General features: G+C 38.6%; 1 long non-coding RNA gene across 1 annotated transcript in view; it reads left to right on the top strand.

Annotated features, from left to right (window-relative positions):
- The window catches only part of LOC122227498, a 45,429-nt gene extending 32,409 nt beyond the window's left edge, over positions 1-13,020 (top strand). Inside the window, exons 2-3 of the long non-coding RNA XR_006206093.1 lie at positions 10,274-10,448; positions 11,797-13,020. This is a non-coding gene — a long non-coding RNA (uncharacterized LOC122227498). The remainder of the gene's footprint in view (positions 1-10,273; positions 10,449-11,796) is intronic.
- Positions 13,021-16,130: the final 3,110 nt, after the last annotated feature.

The following is a 16,130-nucleotide window of genomic DNA, read 5'->3' as shown; positions in this document are numbered from 1 at the left end:
GAAGCCGGCTCCAGGCTCTGAGCTGTCAGCACAGAGCACAACACAGGGATCGAACCCACAGATTGAGAGACCATGACCTGAGCTGCAGTCGGACGCTTAACCAACTGAGCCACCCAGGCACCCAGAGAAACAATCTTTAAAGAAAGCCATGTCTGTGTCTTGTAAAACCTGTAATCATCAGGCCAGCCTTAGAAGAAAGCAGCCTGCTGTGTGCTGTAGTCTAACTGACCTGAGAAAATCTTGCATCAAAATGGCAACCTCCTCATCCATTGTTACGTTACTATAGATTTATTCTGTGGGGCCTCGAAGGTTCTTTGTTTCTTAAAGTTCTTCGCCCCTGAAGAGCATCATCTCAGAGTTATTAGCTAACATATTCATTACTCATTAATATTCCTTTGGATTTTCTGCCTGCCTAATAATCCATTAGTACAAGGTTTAGCAAAAATGATACCTCAAACTAATACTTTGGGTACCAAGGGAAGAAAGAGGCATAGATTCTAGAGGTTGAGAAATTTCTTGATTCACATCTCCTGGGATCTGACATTAATAGGCCGGTAGCCAGAATATATGATGATTTAGTGCAGTCCTTACTCTAGCTTTAGAGTGTATATGAACAGACTTTCAGGAATCCCTTTGATTCTATCATGGAGATTTTAAGAGGGGGAGGGGGAGGGTCAGAGAGAGAGAGACACAGAATCCGAAGCAGGTCCAGGCTCTGAACTGTCAGCACGGAGTCCAACGCGGGGCTTGAAAGACGGACTGTGAGAACATGACCTGAGCCAAAGTCGGACGCCCAACTGACTGAGCCACCCAGGCGCCCCTATCATGGAGCTTTTGATAACACATACTCCTGTACTGTTGGATCAGTGCCAGACTAAGTAAGACGCTGTGCGCTGCTGTCACCCCACATGCAAGCTCTATTTTATTGGAATAGAACTTGCTCATTTGTACTTTCTGTCCCTGGAAGTATCCGGTTTCATAACAGTATAATCATCATCATCATCTGCCATTTATTGGGTACGTATTATTTATTAGTTAATCCTAACGATCACCTTATGCAGTTGATATTGACTGTTATCATGGCTTTGTAAAGGAAGCTCTAATTCTCAGAGTGGTGAAAAGCCTATGTAAGCACGCATACCGTTTCATAACATATTTACAGGGTGACTTCTCAGTCCCAGGCACTGTTTCAAGAGCATTATCTTATTTAATGACCACAACAATCTTCTCAGGCCATTCTAGGAATGAAGACACAGAGGCTTACACAGATTAAATACAGTAACTTAAGTACAGTAACTTGCTCTGTGAGTGTTCCTCAACATGAGCAAACATTTCTAATACATTTTAACTCGATAAACGAGCGATCTCTTGCAATACAAGTAGTATGTGATGCCGAATGTCACGTGATCACAACAGAGCCAATGGTTCTTGAAATCCACTTTGATATACAAGTGCTTTGGATTACAAGCATGTTTTTGGAGCAAATTATGCTCAGAAACCAATGTATTTTTGTTACTGTATTTTGATTCAGATCACATGTACCTGGAAGGTGATAGAACTAGGATTTAAAGCCAGACAGACAAATCCCTTCAGTTTCTCCCCTTCCCCATCCATTGCTGTGTTAGCATTTAAGTAGCAGAGGTGAGGTTCAAAACAAGCACTACTGATTGCAGAGCTCCTGCTCTTAAACAGGGGAGTCTTCTAGATGTGGTGAGTAAGCAGGAATGTTTTGCAATCACTTGTGAACTGTGTTGTATCACATTAATAATTAACGCTAATCATTAAAGCATGAAAGTTTGTGAATGTTGTACTTTGAAATCAATTAGAATGAATTAAAAGTTTCCTATAATGTCATTTTACTAATTTTCGTTCTTAAATACCTTCTTGAATGGGAAAAGGTGGGCCCAGGAATCCAGACAGGGCAGAGCAGGTATGGCTTATCTCTGCTCCGTGCTGTTGGGGTTTCACCAGTGGTTGGTGACTTGAATCATCTACAGCCGTGCTTCTCAAATCACTGGGAAACTTAGATGCAAATTGTAGAGTCCCACCCCAGATGTACTGAACTAGAAACTTTAACAGCGGGACTCAATAATCTATGTTTTTAACAAGCCCTCACGTGACTTAGTGCATGCTATTATTTGAGAACACTGATCTAGAGGATTCTTCTCTCACATGTATGCATTTCAGAGAGGATGACTCAAAAAGAGAAGTCAACTGGGGGGATGTCCGTAAGAGCACTTACGCACTGCTGTTCCATGGATTTGGGCTTCTCCTCTGTGGCTCTTGGGCTCTTAGATTTCCTGAAAGGACACATTCAAAGAGCAAGAATTCAAAAGAGAACCAGGTGGAAATTGTGTGGCCTCTTCTGATCTAGATCAAAAGTCAGGGTCACCTTCACTCTATTCATCTCAGTTGTAGCAATCACAAGCCTACTCAGATTCGTGGGTTGGGGGTAAAGACCACACTTCTTGCCATGAAACATGCCGAAAGCTTTGGAGCCAATATTTTAAAACTTCTACAGGCTGCCCTCTGCCTTCTAGCCTGACGGCCATATGCAAGATCTACTCATCCACTTGCAGGCTCCCCAAACATCTCACTGCATTTGGCATCAGGCTCAGACTTGAGGTCTATAGGAACATGATGTGACTAGTTGATGGTGAATATTTAGTGGTTAAAAATGCATTGAGAAACACTTATCTTCGCCATTCAGTTCTACTTTCCTTAGGAGGATACGACTTTTTGAGTGCAGAGCTCTTATAAATGTGACTTTTAAAAAATCAATACATAACACAGCATAAAATATATAACAGGACCTAGAGTGTGTGCTCAGTCAGTTATTATTGAGTTGAGTTTTTGTTGAACTGAGTTTTAAAATTTAATATTTGAACTTCTCCTGTATTCTATCACACATATACATGTAGGTTAGTGTAATGTTCACTTTTCCTTTTTCTATATTTAACACACTGCAACAAAGCACAAATCTCTAAGAATCGTGGGAGACATGACATAGAGAAGCTATTATCCTGGGTATCTCCTAGCACTGTATTTCTTACAAATAATTTTCACTTAGAGCTGAAGGAAGCAGCGGTTACCATAGTCTGAGACAATAGAGGCTGGTGACCTCTTGACTGGATCGCTTAAGTTTAGGTGAAAATAACTACTCAAGTGCCTTATACTCACATTTTCTAAATTCTAAGTGACAATTTAAATTTGTCTTCTCTAAGGCTCATACATGAATTTTCAGGTGTTCAGTTTTTGGGCCAATTCTCAGTTTGATTTTACAACACAATCTAAATGAGGACTTTCAAGAATGTTTAGCAAGAGCTCATTCCACATACAGGAGTTAACTTGGAGCCTGGTTTGATAATGAAATAAAACTCTAGTATTAATTTGTTTTTATTATCTGGTCGGTGGTTTTATTAACCTATTTTTGATTTCTGGTGGCTGTGCCTTTGAGTTAAAACAAAGCATTAGTGTATCATTCCTCCGGCTTTCTTGCTATGCTCTGAAAACGATGCATTTCTATTTCTTAAGTTAACTGGCTATATCCTTTTAATTCTTAACATACATATATACTTTAGTTTGCATTGTTAGGTTTTCTAGAAAGCGTATAACGCAGATTTAGTTGTGTATGGTAAAGAATCTTATATCTTGTATCCCAGGTTATATGTTAACGTGAATTTGGAAGGGAACGAGGAGAAGACACTGGGGAAGACAGTGGGAAGTAAAACAGTTTAAGCAGTCGGTTGAAGGAACAGGAAATTATATAGGGATTAGATTTTATGTTTTTTTAAAGGTTTTATTTATTTCTTTAAGTTTGTTTATTTTAATGGTTTTATTTATTTAAGTTATTTTGAGAGAGAGAGAGAGAGAGAGAGAGAGAGAGAGAGAGCCTGTGCACATGCAGAGGAAGGGCAGAGAGAAAGAGAGACAGAATGCCAAGCAGGCTTTGCTCCATCACCACAGAGCCTGATGCAGGGGCTCAAGCTCACAAACGATGAGATCCCGACCTGAGCCGAGATAGACAGTTGGACGCTTAACTGGCCGCACCATCCAGCCACTCCTATGGATTAGATTTTAATGCCAAGTATTCTACATTGTCACCGTCGGGGCAAAGGACTCTTGAGAGGCTGAAACACAAATTACTCTTGTCTAGCCGACCAGCAATTTCTACAGTAACTGCGAATGCATAGTGATTATTGTTTAAAGCATAGTTCAAGCAATTTAGTGCGGTTGCAAAGAAAGTGTGAAAACTTGTGGCCACCTATAATGTTACGTTGTGTGTTCATGCATGTGTACACACATTTGTGGACAAGTTACCAATGCAAGAAAGGAAGGCTCAGTCAGGAGACTATGTGTGGTATCGAGTCTCAACTCGATCGTTCCTGGTTTTCAGTAGTTTCCACGGAATTTTCAATGTTGTTTCTTTTGTTCTTGTCCTTCAGCATCCTGTAGATGAAGCTGTTTCTTTAAAATCGATCCATTTACTGGAGAGTGTTATGCTCAGTGAAATAAGCCATACTGAGAAAGACAAATACCATATGTTTTCACTCTTATGTGGATCCTGAGAAACGTAACAGAAACCCATGGGGGAGGGGAAGGAAAAAAAAATAAAAAGAGGTTAGAGTGGGAGAGAGCCAAAGCATAAGAGACTCTTAAAAGCTGAGAACAAACTGAGGGTTGATTCGGGGTGGGAGGGAGGGGAGGGGGGGTTATGGGTATTGAGGAGGGCACCTTTTGGGATGAGCACTGGGTGTTGTATGGAAACCAATTTGACAGTAAATTTCATATATTGAAAAAACATAAAAAAATAAAATAAAATCAATCCATTTGTTCATTCATTCGCTTACTTACTCACGTAGGCATTTATTGCACCAATAGCATCAAGTGGGAGGCTGAAGGTACAAAGATGACTACAGCATGGTTTCTGTTTTCCAGGAGCTCACATGTATAGAGATAAGTAAATATATATATATATATATATATATTAAGGTGCAGTGAAGGCTTTGATAGTGGTAGAGGCAAGGGCCAGGACTGGGATTCTATATGTGTGTTACATTGTGCCTAGGAGTGAGGGATAAGGAAAAGCTTCACAGATAAGATAGCTCACATGGATAAAAACTGAAAAGAATCTTGAGGTAGGAGAGAAGTAGTGGGCATTCATATCATTTTTTGACTTAAAAACGTGTTCAGTTCTCATTCTGTCATCTAGCACGTTATTGCTCTCTGTGAAATCATCTATATGTTTTATGTCTTCTGTGTAGTTATCCACTGTTGATTGCAAACAAAGTTCAGCAGAAGAAGCTAAAGGCAAAAAGAACTGTGAAACATATTACCAAACGCTTCCCTCCATTGTTTAACCATCTATTAACCTGCCCAATTAAATTATTTTTCAACCCACATTTCTCTATCGAATGTACAGGGATATTACAAGAGACTTTTCAAATGCTTTGCTGTGATAAACGTACATTCTGTAGTATTTGGAATACTTCTGGCTACAAAAAACCTCAACCCCATTGGCTTAAACACTAATAATAATACGTATTAGCTTACACAATAAGAAGTCCAGAGGCAAAAGAGTTCCAGGATTGGTTAATTCAGCCACTCAATGATGTAAAGGATCTGGATTTTATCTGTTGGTACGCTTTGCCATGCGGAGTATCCTGGATCATCTCTAGTGGTCACGAAATAGCTGCAGTAGTGCCAGGCATTGCACCTAGACAAAACACTGTCTAGTAGAAGAGGGTCTCTTTCTCTGTGTTTCTTTAAAAACAAAACAAAACAAAACAAAACATAAAGAAGCCTCCACAGTGGACTTCTATCTTGTTTCATTGATCAAAATTGCACCACATGCTAGTCACGCAAGGGGTTCCCATGATTGGCATGGACTCAGCCTTTACTCATCAGCTAGAAATTAGAATATCCTTCCTAAGCACTTGACCACAGGAAGTAGGCCAAGAGCAGTGAAACAAAAGAAAACAAAACTGGGATCTTTCAGGAAGGAGGATTGAGGGGGGGAATGGATTTTTGGTAGATAACCAAGACAGATCGCTATGCCTATGGCATAGGATGTTCCAAAACATGAACATATGGTGCGCCTCCTATATAACATGATGTGTCTTAAAAAACAACATACGTTATGTCATTACTTTCCAAGAACAGTAATTTTTCTAGAATAAAATACAGTATTTCTGTCTGTCTCTACATGTCAAAAGCAATACATATAACATTTATAGGAGATCATATTTCTGAATTTTTTCACTATTATTTTTTTTACTGACCATTTTGTTGTTTGCTAGTGATTGGTTCTAAATGACTGGCTATGGTTACCAGAGGCTTTTTTTTTTTTTTTTTTACAGTATAGTATAAAAATTCTATGTATATGTTTAATGTTTTAATGATTTTTGCATTACATTCCTTTCATATTATCAAGTAATACAGGCCCATTGCATTTCAGTAATCGTACCTACCAAGTTGAGTTATTTACACAAATCATCTCTTATGTACCAGTTTCTACTTCTTTTTCCTAGTATAATTCTTATACATGTCCAGCATTTAATTGGGTTGAAGGGTTTATACTTGAGACACGAGTGTGCATATTGGAACATTTGCATTTTTGAAATTTGGGGGACCAGAAAGTCTTACACGAAAGGCAAGAACAAAAAACAAAACAAAACAACCAAAGAAGCCCAGACAAACAAAAACACTTTAAGTATGGTATTACACACATCAGTGAGTAGAGATGAGGTTGGTCTCGGCTCTTGAAAATTTATGTCATGCAGGAAGCCTTCTCTTTCAATTACTGGGTAAGGAGAACCTTGTTGAGGATAATTGTACATCAGCCAAGAAGGGCCCAGATTGTCCAGAGGACATTGGGGTACCACTTCAATGTCTTCTCCAAATTTTGAAAAAATAATTCTACACTTAGAAAGTCAATTTCTTTTTTTTCCATTTTTATGATATTGGAAATGAAAAAGTAATCATCCAAATGATTTCCACCTCTCATTTGGAAGCTGAATTGTTGCTGATTGCTGTAAGCTGAATTCTGTTTTATTTACCTAGTATTACTGCTGTTACTAGGAAACCATGCTTCATAGTTTAGTGTTTTACTGTGAAATATAAAATGTCCAATTATTGCAAAGGTATCTTGATGTGTGATTTAGCCTGTTATGTTTAAAGCTTCTGCATATTTTTCTGAAAGTTATTTTATGATGAATTAAGGGACACATAGTTAATTTCTTTTCAAATTTATTTATATCAACCTCCCCAAAGCCGATTTATTGTTATTTCAAAAATATTTGTAAAACTGTTCCAGAATTGAGGAACCTCTCTAGTGAGTCCCTGGATGGTTTTATTAGGGTGGTTGATATATTCCTCTGTACTTAACACTATGGAACTGTTTGGTTAAGCCCTAAGTGAACTTCTTGAGGAAAACTGCATGAAGTCTGAAGCATTCACTGTGTGAAGGGAAAAATTTATCTGTTGTATCTGATTTGTAGTGATTTATTATTTTTATAACATACTATACCCTTGGAAAACTACTTTGCAAAAATGTATTAATTTCCATTTCTCTTTTGAAATTTCCTATAATATTGCAGATGAATTTATATGTCATTTTCTAAACCTACTCTTCAGAGTGTCCAGAGAGTGAAAATATATACTAGTACAATAACAGCAATTATGGTAATATCCTAGATTTATATTGTTCTTTCTGATGATTTATCTTACTTAATTTTGTGCTTGTGATAACTCACACAATATGATGAGATAATTATTCCCATTCTTACAAGTAAGAAAATGGATATTTCGATGAATGAAATGAAGTTTCCAACCTCAGACAACTGATAAATGCTAAATCTGGAGCTTGAATTTAGTTTTTTCAGACTTGAAATCCAGTGTTGCATTCTGTCTACTTGTATAATAGTGTTACCATGTATTTAATGTATATGCTTGCTTATCCGGATTCTCTGAATTATGGTGAAAAATGTTTCTTATTGCAGAGATTTTATCTGAAATATTTATTTTTTAATCACTGACAATGGAAATAGATTTAATTCAAATACTTATAGGGTGCTTACAAAATGCCAGGTTCTGTATTAGGCTCTTGTATATTCATTTCACCTTTCTTGTTTCATTTAGTACTCTTTAGGGATCTTCCAATTCCCTTCTAATCCTAGGATTATTTAATTGTTAAGTGTCTGCCATATAGAAGACACATGTTTGTAGAAGCTCTAACTTCTCCAGATGATGAAGTTAGTTGGGTTTTAATGTTTATTCTTCATAGAAGTTCGGTCAGCGGTTCTAAATTTTATAATTTAAATGACCTCTTTGAAGAATTCTACCAAGATTTATAGATAGGGATACCTGGGTGACTTAGCCAGTTAAGCATCTGACTTCAGTTCAGGTCATGATCTTACAGTTTATGAGTTCGAGGCTTGCATCAGGCTCTCTGCTGTCATCTCAGAGCCCACTTCAGATCCTCTGTCCCCCCCTCTCTTGACCCCTCCCCTACTCATGCTCACGCTCTCTCTTTCAAAAACAAACATTAAAAAAAAAGATTTACAGGTAGAGTTTTTTCTTTAAACTTGTATTATCAATCCCTTAATTTCTAGTTCTTAGTTTCTATGTTTAAAGTTTTATTGTTTTAAAATAATCCGCAATGGAAGTTACAGTGATACTGGACACTTATGTGTTAGTCTATGAATAAAGATCTGAAATCAGGGCTTGAATTTGGTTATCTGGCTTACAATTGCTTATTTATATTGAAAGATGCATTGATTTTCAAAAATACCAACAGTGGTAGTGTCTTTCCCAAAAGGTTAAGATGATTGTTTGTGATTAATACTACTTTTTAAGTCTATCAGCATACCTTCAGCCATAGAAGCACACTAAAACCTGGGCCATATATTTAAAATTGGAATTTGGTTCCTTGCTGCTAGGCTACTGAGACATGAAGAACAGAGTCAGAGATTCAGAACCTTTAGTATTAAGGAAGGTAGCCAGCAGGAATGAAAACATTGAAGAATATTTTTTAGCAGTAATAATTAAGAGTTACCTGCCACCACTATAAGTGATCCTCTTAGCTATCTCAAAAAGGGTGCTATTATAATCTTCTGCCAGTTCATGGGTGTGTGTATGTGTGTGCATGTGTGTGTGTGTGTGTGTGTGGTCATACACTCTGACTCCCTATAAATAGATTTCATAGGAAATAGCTATCTGCCCATTTGCAGCATTGTGGTTGCAGATATATTAACCTTGACCAAGAATGCACACAGCAGAGAAAAAGAAGTGATAAGTCAAGACTATGCTAATCACGGTTGCAGTGTTTTTCTAGAAATGCCATTGAGAAGGCATCAGTAAATAGTTATGAGCTCCTATAATTTCTTTAAATCGTTTAACAAATATTTCTAAGGACCTATTGGCTACCAGTCACTTTATTTGACCTGGGGAAAACAATAATGAATAACAAAACATCTTCTGACTTCAAAGACCTTTTAGTTTGGTGTGGCAAAGACAGACACATAAAATAAAAATAAATACAATAAAGTATTAAAAATAAGTCATCATTATCAAAGCAGGTTATTGCAGGAATGCAAGGAGGATTCAGTAATTGAAAATATCCTAAGTCAGGGGATTTATACATCAGAAGGGGAAAATATATGATCATCTTCTTTGATGCTGAAAAGGCATTTGATAAAAATTCAACACTTGTTTTTGGTAAAATGTGTTTTTTATATGTTTATTGATTTACCCTGAGAGATACAGACAGAGAGAGAGAGAGAGACAGAGAGAGCACATGCATGCACACACACAGTAGAAGGGCAGAGAGAGAGGGAGAGAGAGAATCCCAAGCAGGTTCCGTGCTGTCAGTGTGGAGCCCAATGTGGGGCTCCATCCCACAAACCATGAGATCATGACCTGAGCCAAAATTGACTTGGGTGCTCAACTGACTGAGCTGCCTAGGCCCCTCTTTTTGTGAAATGTTTTAGTAAAATAGAAATAGATGGATACTTTTAACATCATAAAACATAGGTATGTCAAGGCTACCTCCATCATTATACTTACTTGAAAAACATTAGAAGCATTCCCTTTCAACTCAGGAGTAAACTAAGAAATCTTTACACAATCATTATTATTACATATCATTGTTCTGGGTGGTTCTATCGATGCAATAATTCAAGAGAAAGCTAGAAAATGGTAGAAAGGATGCTATGACAGTTTCTAGGCACAAGCCTTAAGACACTTACAACTTTCTCTTTCTGTCTCTTGGAAGCTCGCTTTTGGTACCTAGCCGCCATACCATGAGGAAGCCTAAGTCGACTGCACGACGACCCACACTGATAGGTCCATAGCCCTGATGAGCCCTTGGGTGGTGGCAATCACCAATTTGCCATCTTGAAATCAGGTCCTGCGGATCCTAGTCAAGCAGCCCTAAATGATGCTGTGAGGTAAAAATGAGCTACCTCTTCTAAGCTCTGCCCCAAATGAACATCTGTGAGCAAAAATAATATTTGCTATTGTTTTAAGCCACTAAGTTTTGGAGTAGTTTACTGATGCCGTGATGGATAATCTGAATGGGTTTTAGTACCTAGAAGGGGGTGCTGTCATAACAAAACCCTGAGACATGTGGCACCGGCTTTGGGACTGTGGTACAGTCAGAAGCTGAAAAGGCCTTGAGGAAAATGTCAGTGAAATCCTCATACTTGTCGAGGAAAATGTCAGCAGAATTCTGAAGGCCTGGTGGGATGGTGGTGAGAGGGAATACATCAGAGTAAGAACATTCTTTCCTAAATTGTTTATAACCAAGAAAAGAAAATTACATAGTTGGAGGCTTCTTTTCAGTGGCTAAGAGCAGAAACAATGTTTGGGTTCTCAGCAAAAATATCGTACCTTCACTTCATTCCTGATTTTGTAGAACAACTTTTAGTTTCAAAGTAGTTTCACATATATGATCTTATTTTATGTTTTATTTTGTTATTTTATTTATTTATTTATTTATTTATTTATTTATTTTACTGGAGAGCAAGACAGAGAGAGAGAGACAGAGGGAGAGAGAGACAGAGAGAGAGAGAATCCAAAGCAGACTCCACGCTCAGGGTGGAGTCTGACACGGGGCTCAATCCCATGACCCTGGGATCATGACCTGAACCAAAATCAAGAGTCAGATGCTCAACCGACTGAGCCACACAGGCTCCCCAATCATATTTTCTATTTTAAACAACCAATTGAAGTAAGCAAATCAGGTATTAATGTATGATCCCACTTTAAGATTGGCAGATCAAGAAGCTAAGCCACACGATTATCTAGAGACAGGAGCAGTACTAGATCTGGCTTCTGTTGGTCCTGATTCCAGACTGTGGCTTCCCACGATGGGTGGTAATGGAACCCTCGCTGCAATTTGCACAGGGGGCAGGGGTAGTCATAGGAACTGGAGAACAGCAGACATGGCTTTCAGTGTTTGCGGCTCAGTATTTGTCTTTCAGAACACACATTCTGGGAGAAACGAACACTGTGCTTGTATTGACTTGTTTTTTCTTTCCTGTCCCAGCTCTTTATATTCTGAGTGTAGTTCTAAATAAATGTTTCAGCTTCTGGAGGGTTGGTTTTGGCTCCAGGAAGTTCAATATTTGATGAGTTTGGAAACTGAGAAGCTGATAAGAAACACATCTAACACAGGTTGCTATTAGATTGCTTTTATACTGTCTCCTAAAACTTATAGTTAAAGGTGAATCCTGGATACAATTCATTGGCCCAATTACATATAATGTTTTTTTGTTTTGTTTTGTTTTTTAATAGGAAGAACCCACAGAGAAGTATAGCAATAATTTGTGGATGGGGCTTTAAAGCAGTCGCCTTTTGCAGGACACCTGCTTCTTTAAGATAGTTGTAAGAAGACTACAGGCTACATTTTCACCTCTGAAGTCATGAAAATATGGTAGTAATTATCCAAGATTTTTAACCATAGTGCAAGATATCAAGAAGTTTGAAATAAAGAAGAGAACGAGGTAACTTTTTAATCTTTGGGTAATCAGGAAACTACAAGAGTTTCTGAACCAAACTATATTAATCTCTTAAGTTTTCTGCTTTATTTGAAAATTAGGCCACTGCTTCTTTGGCTCCCTGACTTCCCAGAGCACCCTCATCCTGAGTGTTTTCCTCCAGTAAACACTGGGCTCACCTATTGGTTTATTTTTATCATTTTAAAAATCAAACTGCAATCATGAGTCACGTATTTGGCAGCCTTCTGTCTTAAAGAAACAGCATCAGCATACCTGAAGCCCAGGTGAGCAGAGCTCTGGCCTCAAGACGACAGGGTTGCAGCAGAAGTAGGAACATAATGGGCCTTGGAAGGGAAGCCTATGCAGTGTACGTGGCCAGCACACATCGCCACACGAAATGATGGCATCTGGAGGCAGGGGCAGCACTAGATGTGGTTCCCGTTAGTCCTGCGGAGCACTTTCTGAACTAGAAGATGATCTACAAATATGAGTTGTTGAATAAACTGGTCTCAGTGAGATGTTGCAGTAGTTCAGGCAGTGCTTACGTACCCTGGAGCCAACTCTCATGTATGCTAAGATTGCAATGAAGATCAAACAGGAAGACAGTCACCATCAGTGATGTCAGCTATATTAAAGTGAATAAAATGGTGGCATTTGCCAAAAAGCACAGAAGGGCAATATGTCATCCTAAGTCGATCTAAGTAAAAAGTCAACAAAATACCTCAATCCCTCCCCCTACACATATGTGAAGCGGATTGCTGGTCCAGGTCTTGCAGATGAGGAAATGAGATGAAGAAAGTTTACTAGAGACTGTCTCTTCCTGCTGCCTCCTTGCTGCCTGGTCCCTTGGATAGACCCACTTCCTGTGTGACCACACTCTTCCTGGCCACAAGTATTGGGCCAAGGTAAATAAATGCTTGCTAGGGACCCCAGGACTCCAGGAGATTGGTCTGGTAGGAAAGCATGAGCTATTGCAATCTGATCTTTCCTCTCTGGACATGGAATCAAAAAAAAAAAAACATCCAGCTGTGGGGCACCTGGGTGGCTCAGTCAGTCAAGCCTCTGACTTCGGCTCAGGTCATGATCTCACCGCTCCTGAGTTGGAGCCCTGCGTGGGGCTCCAGGTGGAGCCTGGAGCCTGCTTCAGGAGACTGTGTCTCCCTCTCTCTCTGCCCCTCCCCCCATTCGCTCTCTCTCTCTCTCTCAAAAATAAATGAACATTAGAATTTTTTTAAAAAGTCCAGCAGTAGGTTGCTAACTTAAGGATCTGTAGGCCTAATGAGGAGGCTGCCATTTATGGTCATGCTTAAGATGGGTAAGCAGAGGAATCTCAACAACACTAAGGAAAATGACAGAAGCATTCCAAGAAGCACAGATACGGTGAGAGAAATGGAAGTTTGAAAGGGATTGGTCCCAAAGTTACTTTGAATTCTATCCATCCTTTGGCTGGCATGTTTTTTGTTTGTTTGTTTGTTTTTGTTTTTGTTTTGTGGTTCCTGTGATACTTCACTGAATTAAAAATAAATTCTCTTTCTTACTTAAGAGGGTTTGAGTGATTTTTGATTTATAAAAGCCTGAAATGAAAGAGTTTATTGGTGGAGATTGTATAGCTAATAATTGGAGGTAAAAACCCATGATCATTAGATTCTCTCCCAGTTGTAAGCTCCATCTTTTTGCCCAATAACCTTTTCAGCACGTTTTAAGATCCTCCTAAAAGGCTCAAAGAATGGGTCAGACTTTGTGGGTTCTAAGAACCATGGCATTCCATTAAAGAAGAGAGCTTGGGGCAACCTTCAAATTAAGCCATGTATGCAGTCACCTATTTTGTTAATGAACGTTGCCGTTTCATTGGTTTTAAGGTAAGTATAATTTAGATCAATGCCTTGAAGAAACATTATAAATTGTTACTTGGAGAGTTTTACATTCTCTTCAAAGAGCAGCCCTTGTCTTCATTGTAACAGCCTTTGCTTTTTGTAGAGACTATGCCTGCAGTAACTATTTATGTATAACATGGTAGGGTCCTGTACCACTTTTGCTGTAATGTAATCCGGTTCATGTTTATTCTATTTTACAATTAACTTGAGGAAACAAGAAACAGTTTAACCATTAGAATGCATTAAATCCATAAGAAAATTTTCATCTTCGAGGAATTTATTCTGAAGTGTACTTCTTTAAATCCATGACATATTTGAATCAAAGATTTGAGGAGACCAAAGTCATTGTCAGTTGTCACCAGGGAATGCATTTAGAAATATTTTTCAATTTGGTGATAACAAAAGAAATTTGACATACATTTAAAAACTGTCAATTTATCACTTTGTGGTTATTACCAAGGATAAAATACATTGTATTTTTAAATGGCAGAGTGTGTTATAAAATCAGTTTTGCCCTCGTCTTTTGGGCATTGCAAATACAAAGACCATATTAGAGTAAGGGATTTATATAATCTCTCTAAAGAATTCTGGGATAAAGCAGATACGTGAATTTGTGTGACATATACATCAGGTGTCTGTCTGTGGGTTTGTGGATGAATGGTAGAAACATTCTGCTGTCTTTAATCACCTCTCATGCCTTTCCATCCATCACTTTGAAGACGGTATGGATGATGACTGTGACCTGGTGTGTGAGAATGGCTACATTCTCCAGTGTTCACACAGCAAGCTTCCTCTTGGATGCTTAAAAACATTGAATTAAAATTCAACATATGAAGTGTAATTTTACTTGAATTTAAAAAAAGAAAACGAAACTGAAGTGAAAGTTAAGAGTTTTCTCTACTTCAGATGAATGGCTTTCTCCTTTTGCTAACAAGTGCTATTTGTCATCAGAGATTCTTCTGGCTCTGGTTCAAGATAGAGGACTAAACATTTCTTTATGCATGTTTCTCACTACATTCCGCAAAGATACTAGTTAAAACAAAAGGAAATAGAGTCATCATAGGCAGAGAAGAAAGTGATGTAGGTTGGGGAAACAGGCCAGTCAATTCCGTAGAGAATTTCTAGAAGATTGAAAATAGTTGGGTTATGCTGAGGAATACGTTAGAATGGGGGGCACTTCATGTCAAATACGTGACGGAGTCTGAGGTAGAGAATTCTCCCTTGTGAGAAAGAATGGTTCCTCACTCAGACAGTTGGAGACAGCACATAGACAAAAAAAAAGCGGGGGGGGGGGGGGGGGTAAAGGAGGGACCCACTGAAATGGCTCCTTGGAGGGATATCTTCTGAACAGATGTGTTGGTCTGGCCTCCTCTACCTTTCCTTCCTGTTTGTTCTCTCCCATCATCAACATACACACAGAGTTCCTAGCCTCATCTATTTACCCTGAGGCTAAACTCAGAGAATGGCACTTTAGAGAAGGTAATTGCTCTGTTGAGGTGTGGGATTGGTGTAAGCAAACAGGATATAGCCCTTATCAGTTCAGCCTGGGGGGGGGGGGGGACTGTGCAGGTAGGTGGAGGGCTTGGTGAAAGCTTGTTTGCTGCTAGCCTTCCCGTTGAAGGAAATAGACTTGAAAAGAAAAGAAAAAAGAAAGGAAAGGAAAGGGAAGAAAGAGAAGAGAAAAAAGAAAAGAAAAACAAAAAAGAAAAAAGAGGCCTTTGTACATACAGAGATGTGGTATCCTAGCTTTCTTCATTCATAAATATAAATGGACATTTCAGGACTGCCAGATATTTGAACACAAACAGCACAAAGGAGAAGCAGTAAAAACAAAGTGGCCAAAAGAGAAACAGACAAATCTTAGATAAAGGATAATTTTAAAAATCATTTATTCTATCCATTCAACACGTTAGTTAAATATCCAATGCCTTCTAGGTGCTATTGTAGGCCCCGAGACACAGCAATGAAGAAAACAAAAATCTCTGCCTCATGGAGCTTATATTTGGGCAGGAGAGACAGATAATACATAAATAATAAACATAAGAAATATGTAATTTAGGTAAGATGATAAAGATAAAAATAGAACACAAAAGGCGATATAAAAAAGACAAAAGTACTGGGTGGGGCAACATAAATTATAGTTTTAAATAGAGTATTTAATGGGTGCCTGGATGGCTCTGACCCCTGGTTTTGGCTCAGGTCATGATCTCATTGTTCGTGAGTTTGAGCCCAGTGTTGGGCTCTGTACAGGTGGCAG

The sequence above is a fragment of the Panthera leo genome, chromosome A1 (assembly GCF_018350215.1).
Source record: "Panthera leo isolate Ple1 chromosome A1, P.leo_Ple1_pat1.1, whole genome shotgun sequence".
In the NCBI taxonomy this organism is placed as follows: Eukaryota; Metazoa; Chordata; class Mammalia; order Carnivora; family Felidae; genus Panthera; species Panthera leo.
Note: the sequence above shows the minus strand (reverse complement) of the source record. Positions and strands in the feature narration are given on the sequence as shown.